This window comes from Mus musculus, chromosome 8 (assembly GCF_000001635.26).
Source record: "Mus musculus strain C57BL/6J chromosome 8, GRCm38.p6 C57BL/6J".
NCBI classification, from domain to species: Eukaryota; Metazoa; Chordata; class Mammalia; order Rodentia; family Muridae; genus Mus; species Mus musculus.
Genome location: NC_000074.6, coordinates 124,137,471 through 124,153,724, shown reverse-complemented (window position 1 = coordinate 124,153,724; position 16,254 = coordinate 124,137,471). Strand labels below are relative to the sequence as shown.

At 46.8% G+C, this 16,254-nt stretch overlaps 1 long non-coding RNA gene across 4 annotated transcripts; it reads left to right on the top strand.

Annotated features, from left to right (window-relative positions):
• The first annotated feature begins 763 nt into the window (after positions 1 to 763).
• Positions 764 to 15,852, top strand: Gm30081. Of its 4 annotated transcripts, none has more exons than XR_879345.1 (6): positions 764 to 998; positions 2,958 to 3,178; positions 3,365 to 3,764; positions 7,067 to 7,446; positions 11,746 to 13,754; positions 14,566 to 15,852. It is a non-coding gene; the product is annotated as a predicted gene, 30081 (long non-coding RNA). The 4 variants fall into 4 exon arrangements; XR_879342.3 differs by having other exon boundaries at positions 3,365 to 5,000; positions 14,566 to 15,846; XR_879343.2 differs by having other exon boundaries at positions 3,365 to 5,000; positions 11,746 to 12,004; positions 14,566 to 15,842.
• The last annotated feature ends 402 nt before the right edge of the window (positions 15,853 to 16,254 follow it).

Sequence of the window (16,254 nt, the reverse complement as noted above, 5' to 3'; positions counted from 1 at the left end):
TAGAACTAGGGTTTTTTGTTTGTTTGTTTTGTGTTTTGTGTTTTGTGTTTTGTTTTTGTGTTTTTGTTTTTTTGTTTTTGGTTTTTGGTTTTTGGTTTTTGGTTTTTGGTTTTTGGTTTTTGGTTTTTGGTTTTTGGTTTTTGGTTTTTGGTTTTTGGTTTTTGGTTTTTGGTTTTTGAGACAGGGTTTCTCTGTGTAGCCCTGGCTGTCCTGGAACTCACTTTGTAGACCAGGCTGGCTAGAACTAGGTTTTTAAAGCCCACACCCACAGTGACACACCTACTCCAACAAGGGCATATCTCCAAATAGTGCCACACTCCCTGGGCCAAGCATATATAAACCATCACAACAGCAAAAAGTCATTTTACATTCATAATGTCTTTATCCTAGTTAACATTAACTGTTAACCTGTTATGTCCTAAAAATCGTCTAAAAAACGAGTCTCACCTAGGTGATTGTCTTTATCAAGTCGGTCTGTACACATCTGTAAAGGATTGTCTTGTTGTCGTAACTAACATAGGATGTATAGGATGAGCCCAGCCCACTGAGGGAGACGCCATCCCTAGGCCCGTGGTCCCAGGCTATAGAAGAAAGCTAGCTAACCATGAGCCAGTGAGAGCTAATAAGCAGTACTCCTCCATGGTTCTGTTTCAAGATACAGCTTGTCCTGACTTGATTCCCTTAATGATGGACTGTGACCTGGAAATGTAAACCAAATAAATCGTCTCCTCCCTAAGTTAATGTTTTATCACAGCAACAGAAAAGGAAAACAGAACAGGCTTCGAAGGCCTCTTTCCAAATAGAGTTTCATTCTGAGGTATTGGGGTTAGGATCCTGACCTACGACCTTGAAGAGGCACAGTTAAGACCTTTACTCTAGTTACAGCAATAAGCCCACCTCTGCCTGAGAGGCCAGTACATCAGGGCTCTCCCTGTCCGACATCACCCGACCCGTAACAGTCCACAGACTCTTCTGGAGAGGACTGGAGCTCAAGCAAGGTAAGTGACTTGCCCCAGCCAGAAAAACAGAAATGTCTAGAATAGACGTCAAGCTTGGAAGTGCTTACTGCAGTTGTCCCAAAAGCTTGTCTCAGAGTGGTCATTTTGTAGCTATGGTCAGACTTTCTGTTTCCAGCTCTTTGACCCTACACGGATTCTCCAACTCCCAAGTTAGTCTACTTTCCCACTGGTAAATGCTACTGGGCATGCGGGGACTGTAGTTGCCAGAGAGATTGCATAGATGGTTATGCCTTCGATGTATGAGCTTGAGGGGTGCCCAGAAAGCACTCTGGGAAATGTGACACCTCGGACAGAACGACACTCGTAAGTGTCCTTCGGGACAGTTGAGATCTGTGACGGCTACGTGGAAAGCACTTAGTGCTGGGTTCTCAGTGTTCATCAAAGCAGCAGCCATTGCTGTTGCTGCCCTTCCTCTTCCCGTTGCCATCACTATGTTCCCTCCATCTCATCATTTCTGCTCCATTTCTGCTCCAGCTGCCTACCATGAGCCCAGTTCTTCCCTGTTCTCTCGGAGCTCTCTGAGCCCCTCCTGAGGAACGATGACTTGTTCCTAACCTGCAGCAGGGCATGGTTCTGACTGAGTCCTGTTTCTGCCTCCGACTATCAGAGCAATCCACCGAGGGTTTCACCCAAGAGCAGTCATCCTGGGTGAAACTGGCAGCTAAAACAGTTAACTCCTGATTGATTAATTTAATCAAGACTCAGCCGGCTCATAAATTGTTCAGGCATGCCGTTAACTCAAAGGATCTCTCCTCAGCTAATTGCTTAAGTGATTTTTAAAATTGTTTTAATGAGCCATCCTTAAATTGGATCTGTGCTATTTTCTCTATCAACAAGAGAGACGGAGAGAGAGAGAGAGAGAGAGAGAGAGAGAGAGAGAGAGTTGATCTGGACTTTGGAGATAGAAAGATGGGTGTAGATGATAGTTTGTCTGCCTTGGGTAAGGGGTCTAAGCCACACTGAACGTGTGGTTTCTTCTTTTCTTCTTTTCTTCTGGTTCTGCTTTGAGATGTCACCAGGATACAATGGTTCAGTAGCCAATATGCCTGTGTGAGCCCGGGCTCTTACTGTACACAAAATCTAATAGCTATGAAATGTCACCGGTTGTTTACAGGGACAGCATGTGTCTCAGGGATATGTGATATTTGCTTTCTAGATGGTTTTATGATGTCGCCCCACTCATGGGTCCCTGAACTCTTTACTCTTACTAATGTGTGTCTGTCAGAGGGATCGAGACAGATTTAGAGGTGATTTTATGAGCTAACGTGGCTACATGAGTGGGAACAGGGTGGGCATTGGTTCTGTGGATGCCTCCTGGCTACTCCAGGTCCTAAGACAGTAAGTGGGAAATGGGAGTTAGGAGAGAGGGAAAGAGCCACAAAAGAAATTACCAGTGAGAGATTGAGAAGAATTAATTGACTGGAGAAGTGTCTAGACAAAATGAGACTCAGATAAAGATGAGAAGGAGACTAGAACTTAGAAACTGATCACTTCAAAGAGCAAGAAACACAAACACGTTTAAAATTAAAAGCAAGACATGGGGGTTAATCTTGATAGACGATTCGATTGACAGACAACAACTAAGAGATTAGTAGATTTGGGTGTTCCTGTGAGGGTTTTCCACAGGTCCGACCTAATGAATGATTCCATCCATTGATGGATCTGAAATTTGAACAGGTTCTCAGTAGGTGGTGGATTCGTGGAAGGAGGGGCCTGGTTGGAGGAAGTTGGTCACTGATGGCATGTCCTTGGGGGTTGTACCTAGTTAACCTGAACCCTTCTGAGTATGGCTCCATTCTGTCTCCTGTCTGCGATTAGGTATGCTGTCCTGTTTCTTGCATGCAATGTTGTGAACCTGTTTGTGACTGCTATATTGTGAGCTGTTCCCGTTTCCTGTCTGCAGTGATTTGACTGTTTCATTCTGCCTCCTTCTGCCAGGTTCACTCCTCCACTCTGCTTCCTGTCTGCCATGCTGTGAGCTCCTCCTCTCTGCCTCCTGTCGGTCGCACTATGAACAGCCTTCTCTTCCACTCTGAGAGTTACCGTGATGTTCCACCCAGTGTATGGACCCAAGTGACCATGGCCTGCATCCTCTGAGATACTGATCAAGATAAAGCTTACTTCCATTTAAATTGTTCTTTAGGGTGTTTTAGGCACAGGTATGCAAAAGCAATCAGTACAGGTGATAAGCGCAAAATAGGGGGGAAGTAAAAATTGAGTTTTAAAGAGAAAGACATTTTGTCAAAGAGAAGGAAAATAAGCAAAGATGGGTGGAGAAGAGAATGGAATTTCCTGGGGATTGTACTAAGCCTGCTGCATTAATACCTGGTCTGTGCTTTCTCTAGTGCGCCATAGTGACAATTCCAGGACTTCACTGCTCTCCCCGTCGGAGCTCCCTTTTGTTCAAAACACTTCTTAAGTTACAACTCGCCGAGGTGACCATGCTTCCACGTGACTGTGACTCACTTCCTTGTGTGATGTGTGACTTCAGCGTTAGCACTTGAGCTTCATGGAATGTCACAGATTCTTCAGCAGAAACTGATGACTTCAGCTCTCTAAGCTCAAACGTCCCCCTGGCTGCTTACTAAGTATTTACTGCCTTGTGAGATCCATGGCCGCTCGGGTATGGTGAGAAGCCCCTGGAAGAAGCTCAGGGAGAGTGGATCTGGCGGCAGCAGGCCTGGCTGGAGACCTGAGCTCTCTCTTGTCATGCTCTTGGTCCTTGGCCATGATCAGGGCCCTGCTGTAAGCATCCTTCTCTGCCTCTTTAACATCCAGCCTCTCATTTTCTCTTGACTTTGTGTATCTCTCCCATGGTCCTTACTTTGTGTAGCCATGGCAGGCCAGAAACATTCGAGAGAGTCGCTTAAAAGGTGGAAAGATTTCTTTTTTTTTTTTTTTTTTTTGGACTCGTGGTTTTAGAGGGCTCACAGCGAAAGGCTGGTGTGCGGGAAGGAAGCAACCCCTGTTTCATGCTTCCATGCTCGGATCTGTAATCGTTTGAGGTCTGCTTTATGTTTGGTAGGAGGGAGAGCTAAACTCCATGTCTCATTATTTGTGTAGATAATGGACGCACCACCGAGTACTGAAAGCAGCCATTCTCCCTTCTCTCGGCAGCAAGTAATGACTAAGGACCCTAACTGACACCACTCTCTCCCACCAGCCTGTTCTTGTCCTAACATCACATCCTGGCTTAGTAAGAAGTCTTGGTATCTTATGAGGCCAGTCTTGGCATTGTGTTTCCTTGGATACCTGGAAATTGTATTTCCCTGTGAATTTTAGAGTCAATTTATTGATTTTTCACATGAATGCACACCTGTAGGGATCTGCAGGGACTCTGACTAGAACTTTATTAAATCTTCCAATCAATTTCAACCCTATTATCAAAAGGTAATATCATTACCAGGTCTCCCCTTTAACTTTGTCTTCTTCTCCTCATATTCTCAGCCCATGGTCACTGTGCGCTTCCCACTTATTTAAGTCTGCCTTTGTCTTTCTCAATAGCATCCCATTACCTTGAACTAAATATGTCGTTAGACTTTCTTCCTTTCTGATTTTATACACTGCACTCAACATCTACTTGTAAAATTTATTCTATGTTTGTTTCTGTTAGGGGAATGTAAGCCTTGCTGTATTTTTTGTCTTTATCTGATAACTGACAATTTATGGCAATAAGTGTAAATTTAAATCACTTGTCTACATACACAATCCTATTATTTGTTAAGAAAAAAATAAGTGGGTATCTTTTTTTACCTTTCAAACCTTGAGACTTAAAGTGTTGGTTTGGGCCACAGGTGTAATAGTAAATATAAACGGTGAAAACATAGCTCCTATGTCAGCCTGGGAGGAAGAAGCCAGTATTTCACCTGCCTTGTGAGATCTGCAGGCCTTGGATTGAGTGAGAGGTCCCTGGAAAAAGCTCCCTGAGAAAGAGGCAGAGTGGAGCTGGCTGCAGCAGGCCTGGCTATAGTTCTGATCTAGGTACGCAGGCATTTGCTCACTCATCTATTTTATATATATATATATCACGTAAATACTTATTACATATAAATACTATATATAACTTATATATTATTTTATGCATAGTATGTAACATATTATGTTAATATGCAATAACATATACTACAGTATATAGTATATTAGCATAATATATAATGTATTAACATGCTATATTAATATAATAAGGATATAATATATTGCATATCATATGATATAGTATAATGTATATATTGTATAAAATACTTTGTATGTAATATATTGTGTATATAATATATATGTGTACTCATATATCATGTCTATATATGCACATACATATCTATCATAGCACTCTTTCTGCCCTGGCTCCTCGTTGCTGCAATTATAGGTATTTGCGATCATGCCTGGCTTGCTGTAAGATTTTGATGAGGAAAAGAAAATGTTGGTAAATGATACATTGATAATGGACTATTGCCATGTGCTTTTCTGTGTCCATGGAGAAAAACTATGATTTTTCTTCACTGTCGCTGGCATGCATTGTACTGACTGATATTCAAGTGTTAAACTAATCTTGGGTTCTTAGAATAACCCCAAGTTGATCATAATGTTTCATCATTTGTATATTTCTGGTTTTGTCCCTTATATTTTATTTGGAATTGCCGTACAATGTGTGAATGAGATTGTGCTATGAACTTCCTAAATTTGTGGTTAGAGCGCCAAGTTCATATTGGTCTGAGAGGTCTGCCCTGAACTGTCCTGCAGAACAGTCCCTGGTCGGAGCCATAAGAATCCTCTCCCTGGGCACCCAATGCATTTGTCACAGAGTCGTCTATAGGCTTGTACTTCTCTTTATGGAAAGGATTCCCTAAGCCAATTTTTGAAGCACAGTACTCTGTGTCAGCAGGTTCCCCATCAGCAAATTCAACGAACCATAGCTTAAAATATTTTTTAACCCCAGTTAAAAATAATGCAGCCAAACAATAAGTTACATGGGGGGTCGTTATTTTCAAAAAATTAAAATTTTAAATTTTTGATGAAGTTCAACCTACCTTTTTCCCCTTTAATGCTCATGCTTTTAGAGTCACTTTAGCCCAAAGTCATAACAGCTATTATGTTGTTGTTGTTTGTTTTAGCGTTTATAGACATTCGATAGTTTTAGCTTTCCACAGAAATCTACATTTTTAAGCTATTTTTGTGAATGTTGTGAGATGGGTTTTCAGATTCTTTGAAAAATGCCAAAAGACTTTGTGAATTATTTACTTTGGCATCTTTGGAAAAATTCAAGGACCCAGGCAGGCAACAAGGCTCCGTAGGGAAAGGCTGTTGACATCGAGTCTGACGACCTGAATTTGAACCCTGGAACTCACATGAGAAAAGGAGAGAATCTGACCTCCACACACGAAACACACATACAAAATAAGTAAGCAAATATTTAAAATCTAGGGACCTGATTCTAGTTCACTAAGCCTTCTTGAAACTCAAGTTTCCTTAAGGTAATTGATTTCCGTTACTGCTTCTCGATTCTAGAACTTCTGTGTACCTACCTTCTTTTGAAAAGCAACAACTAACTCTCTGTTAAAAATCCCAAACTTGAGGGCCAGAGAGATGGATCAGTGGTTCAAAGTATTGACTGCTCTTCTAGAGGTCCTGAGTTCAATTCCCAGCACCCGCAAGGTGGCTCATGATTATCTGTCACGGGACCCGATGCCCTCTTCTGTCTGATGCTGTCTTCTGTCATGCAGCCATACATGCAAACAGAGCACTCATATACATTTTTTAAAAGTTCTCAACTTAAATTTTCTTTGATATACTAAACGTAGTCTGAAAGCCATGCTACATGACTCCATTAGCTGGTCAGTTTTAGGCCTGCTTCTACTATAGGTAGCTTCTGTTTGTTTGAGGTTTTGTTTGTTTTTGTTGTTGTTGTTGTTGTTGTTTTTAATGTTGGTATCTCCTTGAATTATGTCATTTTAAAAATTACATACTGGGTGTTGGTATGAAAGTTTCATAGGCACACTGAGGCTCTCCATAGTGTGGGTCTTTTTCCTTGACACCACATTCCCTTCTGACAGGTCAGGACATGGTCAGCCTCAGGTCAACTGTTCCTGCACGGGCTGGAAGATGCAGAGAGGACCATCTGGGATGGGAGAACAGGTCTGACTCTGGGAAGAGACTGATGACCCAAAAGTTTCCCAGTGCCTGCTCCCCCCGGTGAAACAAATTCTAGTGAGCAATCCTTGGGCCTTGAAAATGCTTCTGCTTCCTCTTCTGGAAGGACTGGTATCCGTGGCAAGGCAAGTAGACATCCCAGCCATGCTTTGGTGGCCACTTCACTGGGCCATGAGCCAGCTAATTCTTCAATGGCCAGGACTTTGGACATCTACCGTGATGTACACATGCTTCTCCAGCTTTGTGCTTCTTCAAAACATATCGCCTCACTCTCCCAGGACAGGTAACTCTTGTCTCCTGAACCAAGTAGAGCCATGGTGAGAGATTCCTGTGGAGGCTGGGGAACGACACAGATCGAACTCATGGGGGCCCAGGGATTCAGGAAATGAAGGAAAGGAAAAAGATCAGTGTGGGAACTAAAAGGGGGCTGGGAAGAGGGGGGAAGGGAGGACAGCCCACCTCTAGCCAGAGTTCCACCTATGCTCTGGACAGGCAGATGTGGGAGGGCTGTCAGGCGCTTTCTACTCGGCTCCGGGTGGGCATCTAAGCCACTGACCCCACTCGATGGGGGGTGGACAAGGGGCAGCCCCAGACCGGGGATCCCGAGGTGACAGCCCCTCTTAAAGTATGCTGCTATCTTTTCTGTTGCTAGGTAACTGGGGAGGAGTTTAGCCTGAAGGTCAGAAGCTTGGGACATTGCCTATGTGACTACTAGCCATGCTTCTTGTCGGGGCTGAGGGGGCGGTAACTTCGACAGGAGCCAGGGTCCCAGGAGACATGAGAGAACTCCTTCTGTCCCATGTAGGTGAATTATCACTACTGGGTCCCGGGGTTCAGACCTCAGCTTGACTGAAGACCAGACTGCCTTTGTATAGCCCAATGCCCCAAAGGTTATAACAGGGGTTGCTGGAGTGACATGCTGTTGAAAACTAACGGAGAGGGAAACCTTACAGGGAAGCTACCTTGGCTCCTTAATCTACAAACCATAGGATATTCCTAACGACCTTTCAGCCCTCCCTTCTAGTGTGTCCACTGCCCTAAAGCCCTAAAGGCTTGACTCTCCCTGAGTTCCTAGGCTGAGCTTTGGAATTCTCCAGAGTCCCTGAGCTAGCTCTTAGTTGAACTCAACCAACGTTTTCCATCCTGGACCCAGCTCCATCGTCTGACCCCTCCTCTCTCTCTCTCTCTTCACACCTTCGCCTGTGTGCTCTTCCTCAGTCACCAGCCATGACAGTGGCTGACCGTGATGCTCATACTGGGAGCTTCCCCTGCTAAACAGTTCAGGAAAGATCTTTCCTGGCCATCATCCTCAGCCGAAGCATCATCTAGCTATTTCTATAGGGATCTGCATTAGGTTTGTTCTTTTTTCATTGTTATAGCAAAACACTTGATTGAAGCCACCAGAGGAGAGAGGGTTTGTTTGTCTCCGAATCTGAGCAGTTACAGTCTATCGTCATGAGGGATACATATGGCTGGGACTCCTCAGATCTCTATGGACCAGGAAACAAAGAATAGACACAGATTGGTCCCCAGGCTATACAATCTCAAGATTCTGCCTCTGTGACCCATTTCCTCTCGCCAGACCTTACTTCCTAAGGGATCCACCTCTCAAACCAGGGCCACCAGCTGGGTACGAAGTGAATGCAGAGGGCATTCTGTACCCAAACCTTAACAGTCTGTCTCAGAAAGTGTTCCTCCTCTCTATCCTCTCTCCTAAACTAAGCAACATCCACCACGCAGATCTCCGGTCGACTGGGTCTGCAGACCTCCTCCCTGTGGCCGTGCTTAGACACGCTGCCGTTAATGCTGCTCTGACTGGGGGAGTTGACGCCAACCACAGGGAAACAATGTGGGTTCCAAATAATCACCTTCAAATGAGCTTCTGAGAAACTGCCCGTGCGAAGCGAACCTTCTAGAAGCTCCCCACGCACCACTTTAGGAGGAGATTAAGAGAGCTGGCGTCTTGTGGACACGCCTGGGTGTTATCCCCCCCCCCCCCACTTAGCGTGCAATTAACAGGCAGGCCACGTAATAACTGCACCAGGAGCTGGAGTCTAAACACTGCTCAGCGAGCTTATTTAGATCCTCAATCGGAACCGCCCGATCGAGGCCAATTATTTTCCTGGCAGAGTTAATTAGAATATGCTTGAGATGAGTGAGACTTGAGAGGTGGGGTTCTGTTCCTTACTCCTTCCCCTGTCACCTTGAGCCAGGAGGCTTGTCCTTCATTTCAAAATCAAAGTACCTTCAAGGCAGGAACTGAGCTACGACACAAAGCCTCTTAAGCTTGGGACCGGACTACCTCAGTGTGTTGGCTGAAATACTCAACTAAGAAGGAAGTTAGTCACAACCGTGTAGGAAGAGCTATAAGCAATGAGGCCTAGGAGGAGCTCCCCCCCCCCATGAGTGACAGCCTAGGAGAAGCCCCCACCCCCAACCTCCTGCACTCCCCGTTCTCCAGCTCACAACCATTTGTTGCCGGGGTAGGCCATCCGGCATCACCATAAGTCAGGAGCATGTGGGACCTTTGCCATTCTCCCTTTGGCCTTCTGCAAAATGGGCACATGACATTTTTTCCCCCTGCAGGCTGGCTTATGTAGCCCTGTGACAAATGAACACAGGAGAAACTGTCCTGAGGTAAAACAACCTAGGAGTTCTCAATGAGTGAAGGAAAGCAAAGACGGGACATGGAGTCAAGGCAAGAGCGATGGCCCGTGTGGCCTGGCCTGGAAAGGAGGCACAGTGTGTGAGGAGAAGGCCTCCCTGAGAGCTTCCTGACCACACAAGGCAGGAGCACATGTGACAGAGAAGAGAGGCAGCAGGTCCCACTTGCTGTATCCAGTGTCCTCTGAGCAGCCTCTCTGTGTGCTCTGTCCTGCCCACAGGGATGCCTTTTGCCTAATACCACAGCTCAAGGGAACCACACAGCAAGAGCCCCAAGTGTTAGTAGACAGGCTTGTAGGAACTGTACCTCCCTGCTCCCACCAAATACAGTGACCTCTACCCTACCCTTGGTTCAGGCATATCTTTGGTTTTCTTGTCTTAAGGGGGACAGCGTGAAAACTGTCCATTCTGCAGAGCCCCAGACAGCTCCTGAGGAGTGACGTCTCTAGATTTGTAAGGGAACTGCCCCAGCAGCAGTCCATCCTCCCTTGTGAGATATTGCCAATGACTGCCCTCCCAGAGGGCTCCATCCCTCCGCTCTGCTCGTCCAGATCAGGGAGTCTGGGTACTCTCTGGCTCCTCCTCGCCCTTCCTGTGTGTGGGGGGGAGGGGCTCCCACACCCTCTGGTCACACTTTCCCTCTGGATCCTTCCTCCCTGTCAATGATGCTGAGCCCTGCACCCCATGATGGAGATTGCTGTGCAGGGTGAGAGTTACCATGGAGATGTCAGGAAAGAATCCCAGAAACCGAGAACATCAGCAAGCTTAGAAATAACTCACTGAGGGCTACTACCGTGAGACAGCCTGGCCAAGACTGGTCTCATTAAACACCAAGTGACATGGAGGACAGTGGAGATGGGTGCTATCTACTGTGGACTGCCTGACACTCTTTCCATGGGTCAGGTCAGGTCATTATTCCTCCCCGGGCCCTCTAAAGATGTAAGTACCATCCATATCTTACATGTGGTACACTAAGACTCTGGTACCCAGGGTTAGAGCCAAGCAGCCTAGCTCTGGATAATAAGAGGACTAAACCGAACCCTGGGCCTGACCCAAACCCTGCTCTCCTTTACCATTCGCCTTCTTGGATTTGGGTGGTGGTGGTGGTGGTGGTGGCTGCTGCTGTTTGCTTGTTCGGTTTTTGTTTTGTTTTGATTACTTTTGAAACAGGTCCTCACATTTTACTCCAGGGTAGTACTGAAATTGCTCTGAGGCCCACACGGGCCTGGAATTCTCAGCGATCCTCCTGCCTCAGCCTCCTAATGTAACAAGGCCCCTAGACCTTAGCACAACTGACTCCAAGGTGGAAGTGCCACTGAGGCTGTAGAACTCAGCATGTAGACAGCACCGCCTGCCAAAACCGAAACAAATACCTCATCCATCAAAGTCTATAGCTCTGGGAATGTCTCGAAATGTGCTAACCTCGATTCTTGGCTCCGTTAGTCCTTCTTCTGGCTAACGGTTAACTGAAATGTGTCGACCCAGAATACGGTTTTTGTGCTTAAAAGCTCATCCCAAGAAAGGCTTGGTGTCACACTGAGATCCTGAACACCCAGTGTAGTTGCCGGCTGGCTAATCAAGACCTTCTATTGGCTTAAGCCCATGTCTGAGCATCTTCTCTGGCAAAGACTCCACAGCACCAGGTGGAGAGTGTAGGCTGAGCCTCCACACACAGCTCTCTTCAGGCTTTAATGGCCTGCTCATCCATGTTCAGTCTCAGCATTGGCCTGGATGTCACAGTCTCCTTAGCTCGCCCCAGGGCCTGTCACTTGTACCTGAAGGGTATTCCTGCCTCCCACCTCCAGTTCCTGCTGTCCATCTGTCTGGGTTTCCTCAGTAAAGCCCTCTCATCTTCCCGAGGAGAGCTTCCTCTGGCTCACATTTGTAACTCCATATCTGTTGTGATAACTCGGTCAAGGTCAGCCTACCCCACTGGACCGGAGTCTGCAGGAGAGGAAGATAGCATCTGCTTGCCGTGGAGTCTCCAAGACTGGCACTGTGCCTGGCCTTCGGATTCCTATAAAACAAAGAACCAAACAGCAGGATGCCCGGGTCTCCTGAGCCCAGCCCTGCTTTCCTGGGGTTTGAAATGTTCTTCATCTGCACAGTGAAGGAAAATGGTGCTGTCCTCAAGTGGGAGCCTAGTGTGACATGCACTTGGCCCAGAAATCCAGCAGGTGCGTCTCTTCCTGGTTTAGATTTCTCTCCTTTCCTTCAGTAAACCCAAAGAGCTATTCACGTTTCATTAAATTGATTCAGATTGAATCTAAATGAGGGTTAAATATAATTTTCTGAACACTACCAAGCTGCAATTCCTGTGCCTAAATAAAAAAATAACAAACGATTGAAAAGGAGGTGCCAGTGGGGCTTCACGGATGGGGGGAGCGGTTCAAGCCCTCTGCATTTGCTTCAGATAATTCGATTTGCTATATGTCTGTGAGTGCATTTCTCCAGCCACCCCAGACACATTCCAGGCATAGGAGACTCACGAGCCAGCCACCTTAGCAATAGAGGAGGCAGACAAGAGACACCAGCAGAGGTGGGCGCCCCAACGGAGTCCCTGGGGACTGATTATGCTGCCCAACCATTGTCCTTTGTGTTTGTGTGATGAAGTCGTGGTTAAAGCACAGTTCCTCGCACTTTGTTGCCAGCTCTCGGGACAGCATTAAGCTTCCCTTCTGGACTCAGAGTCTCCTGTTGAAAAGCGATCAAAACAATCCTAGGAGCAGGTGGACGATAAATTAATGAACACAATCTCTTGCTTCAAATTGCACCCGGGAAGAAATTAATTACCGGGCAAATGAGAAACAAAGAGGGATCCCCGCCCCCTGCAGCCTCCAAGCCCTTTGCGATTTTGTTCTCCTGAAATCTAATTTCCGAGAAACACTTCAGGGAGGCCGCGGAGCCCGCATTAGATTCTTAGCAGCGCACTAATGGGCAGCCATCATTCCTCAGTAAGGAGCCTGCGCCCTGCGACAGGGCCAGGACTGACAAGAGCGATATTTCAGGGGAGCAGCAGCTGTTCCCAGCACAGTTAATAAGCAACAGGCAGATGGGGTGCCAACGGAGCTGGGGGGCTGGACCCCCCGAAGGTAGATGTAAACTTTATTTATAGGATAATCTGTACAAGTGCATAAAAATCTTTATTTTTCCATAGCGAACATTTCATTCCTGCCCAGAATGTAAACATGTCTTCCAGGGCTCTCAGCTGTCCTTCACGGAGTTTCTGAGGAGCACGTTGCCTCTGACAATGTCACCCTGGCAGCTATTTATAGGACCCTGCCACTCGGTAGGATCTAAGGGAAGCAGAGCTGGGTGACCTTGTGAACAGGGCCGCTGGCCCCTAAATCTCTCCTCTGTCACACATGAGCTAGAGGCTTGCCTCCTCCCTTTGCCTTGGGCTGATGGATCCCACTGCCTTGCCTTCAGCTCCACCCTCTCCGTGGGAAACGTAAAGCCCATAGCCCCTTCACTGGACCAGTTGCAATATTAACTTATCTCCAAGGCTTGCTCAAGGATGCATAGGCCACACCTGTGCCCTGTTTGGTTGAAGACCACAGACTCCCCTATAGCCACAGGGCTGTGATCAGCCGACTGCCCAGATGCCTGGCCAGGAACACAGGCAGAATTCTAACTCAGACACTCAATGCTGACAACCGGCAGCCACACGGGCTGTGCCTCGTACTTCAGAGGCTGCGGCCATATTCTCCAGGGACACATTGTTTCTAGCTCACGGTGAACTCTCTATGGAACGTCACTTAACAGCTCAAAATTATATACTCAGTCACCCGAAGCTCCAGTGCCATAATTAATGGCTTGGTCCTGCCAGGGGAACACCTGAAGACAGTCAAGTAAGGGACATGGGGTAGCTGAGAAAGAAGCCCAGAGCACCTATTCGTTTGTATCTTCGGTCAAAGATGCAAAATGGTTAGTTTTTTTGGTCTGTTTGTTTGTTTGTTTGTTTGTTGGTTTTGGTTTGGTTTTTTTTTTTTTTAGCTATATATTTATGCCAGAGCCTCAGGTCACAGACTTTTTTCTGACACATAAGAACTAAGAGGCGTTGTGTACCCCTTAGGTCATACCAGGGTCCCACAGCCACCACGAGTTGCTGGCATTGTCTGACAGCATGCATCCAACAAGGGATCTAGCTCTTCCAATACTTTTGCCAACAAAACCATCATATGTCTACCCAACCACACTTAACACTTCTTGACACTTCTAAATGGCTCTCTTAAAGGGGAGGAGTGATTTGCATGCAACAGGAGTAGACACCAGGGAAGGAAGCAGGCGTGTCTCGACGTAGGAGTCTGTGTCATAGGGCTCTCTTTTTGTGCTCGAGGGTGTGAGACTGGTGTTTGTGTTGATATGGCATCTCCAGGGTTGCAGAGGCTTCCTCAAGGCCCGTTTGTTGCATTTGGAGCCCCTGGTGCTCTACCAAACACTCCTATGTCAGGCGAGTTTCAAATAGAGTCAAGAGAGCCACTGGCTTAAGAAGGGGAGGTGGCTCAGTTGGTAAAGCACTTGCCTTGCAAGCACAAGGACCCATGTTTAATACCCATCACCCGAGTAAAAGCCAGCTTGGTGGTCTATACATATCATTCCAGCCTGGGAAGCCAAATGAGGCTAACTGAGGGGGTTTTTTTTGTTGTTGTTGTTTTTGGTTTGTTTTTTTTTTTTTTTTGGTTTTCTTTTTTTTTTTAATAAGAAGAGAATATTATTTTCTCTTTTTGTCACTTAGAATTAACTAAAGATGTTGTCTACTGATGTCACTAAAATTGCCATTTCTGGGACAAAAGCAAAGATGGAAGACTTCCCAAAATGATACAGTGCTACCAACAGCTTCTTAGACTGTCAGGTAAGGACATTTCTTATGAACTTCTCCCGTTTGATCACGCCCCAAGATGAGATAACCTGAGGTCATTGACTGTAGCAGAGCTGGGGTGCCACCCAGGCCTCTGACCCAGGCCTGAGGTCTCTCTTGCACCTGTGCTGGGTAGAGAGGAACCATTCCCAGGTGGTAACCATGAGCTACGGGGCCACGGTCTGTACTGGCCTTGTCCTGTGGCCTTCCATTCAACTTGATGTTCTTTAGGGAGATCTCTAGCACACCCAGATCTATCACTGAGCAGAATGAGGAACGTGTAAGGTTGAAAGTTAACACAGGGGCCTGCAAACACAGTTGTAGGTCACTGTCTGGGCCTCAGCCCCCGTGGGCAAGACTCCGTTACAGCTCTCTGGACAGGGACTTTGGAAGGGTAAGGCATTCCAGCATCCTACATCCAACATGCCAATGGCATCTGAAGAAATGGCAAGTTCTGGATCAATAACCAGTTTTCTCTCACTTGCTTAAGTGGATGTTAAAGGAGTGAGTGGGGAGAGCCTTCCCATTTCTCCAGGGATTCCTACAGCAAAGCTGTTGCTTCTCACTGCAAAGCTGAGCACAGCTGGGCCAGAGGCTCTCTGTAAGGAGCCATGGGTAGCCAAACAGGGTTACACTCTCTCAAGCCTGTTCGTCCTGACCTTATCGCTATGGCAACCAGGGGGCAACATCCAGCAAGCCAGCCTTGACCATTCGCTGCCCCCAGGTCCTGGAACCTGTGATGAAAGCCACTGTCCTTATTTCCTGAGGCCCTGGGGGGCTCTGTTGAGGATGAAGTTAAGTAGACATTGAGTGACTGTAACTCACTCTGCTGTGGAATCCGAGCACGTTCTCTTTTTTAAAGAGAAGCCTCTCAGGGTTCCGCATACCTGTTACCCAATGGTGTGAAGCTTCAAGCCTTTCACAGAGAATCCATATCTTTTTAAACAAAACCCACTAGACTATAACACAGAAGAAATTGTGTAAATGGAAAGAAAATATTCATACGAGGAAGAGAAGGAGACCAACAGGCAGAAAGAGAGGAGGCAGACCGGAGCAGTGAACTGCTCATCACCACAACACAGTACACTCTGCAGTTTTTCCAGAGAGTTCCCAGGGAAGAGACGAGTGGAGGGCTACAATGTATCTGCACTAGTAGAGCACTACAATGTGTCTGCTTAGAGGAGGGGGCAGGGAGGGTTGGGGGGGGGGTGGGACCACTATCTGCCCCTGGAACTGCACACCTCTTCCTCTGGAGTGCTGCATGCTGAGAACTTCTAACTTGGGGCTGGAGAGGGGCAACTGACCCCCATCTGCCCGCCTGTCTTCTGCTATCACAGCTTCTGTCACCATCCCTTCCGGTCACGTGTGACATTTCTAACTCCAAGCTGCTGGAGACACCTGAGTACCAGAAACAATAACTCTCGGGTGCAAGGAGAGGCAATGCCCAGAGGAACGTAGGAATGCGGGTATGAGCTGAGACAGCAGGAGAAACTGTGTCTCATAGAGTCGTCTTTTTCCTCATGGTCCCAACAGATGGGCCCTTCTTACAACCACTACAGTACAGTG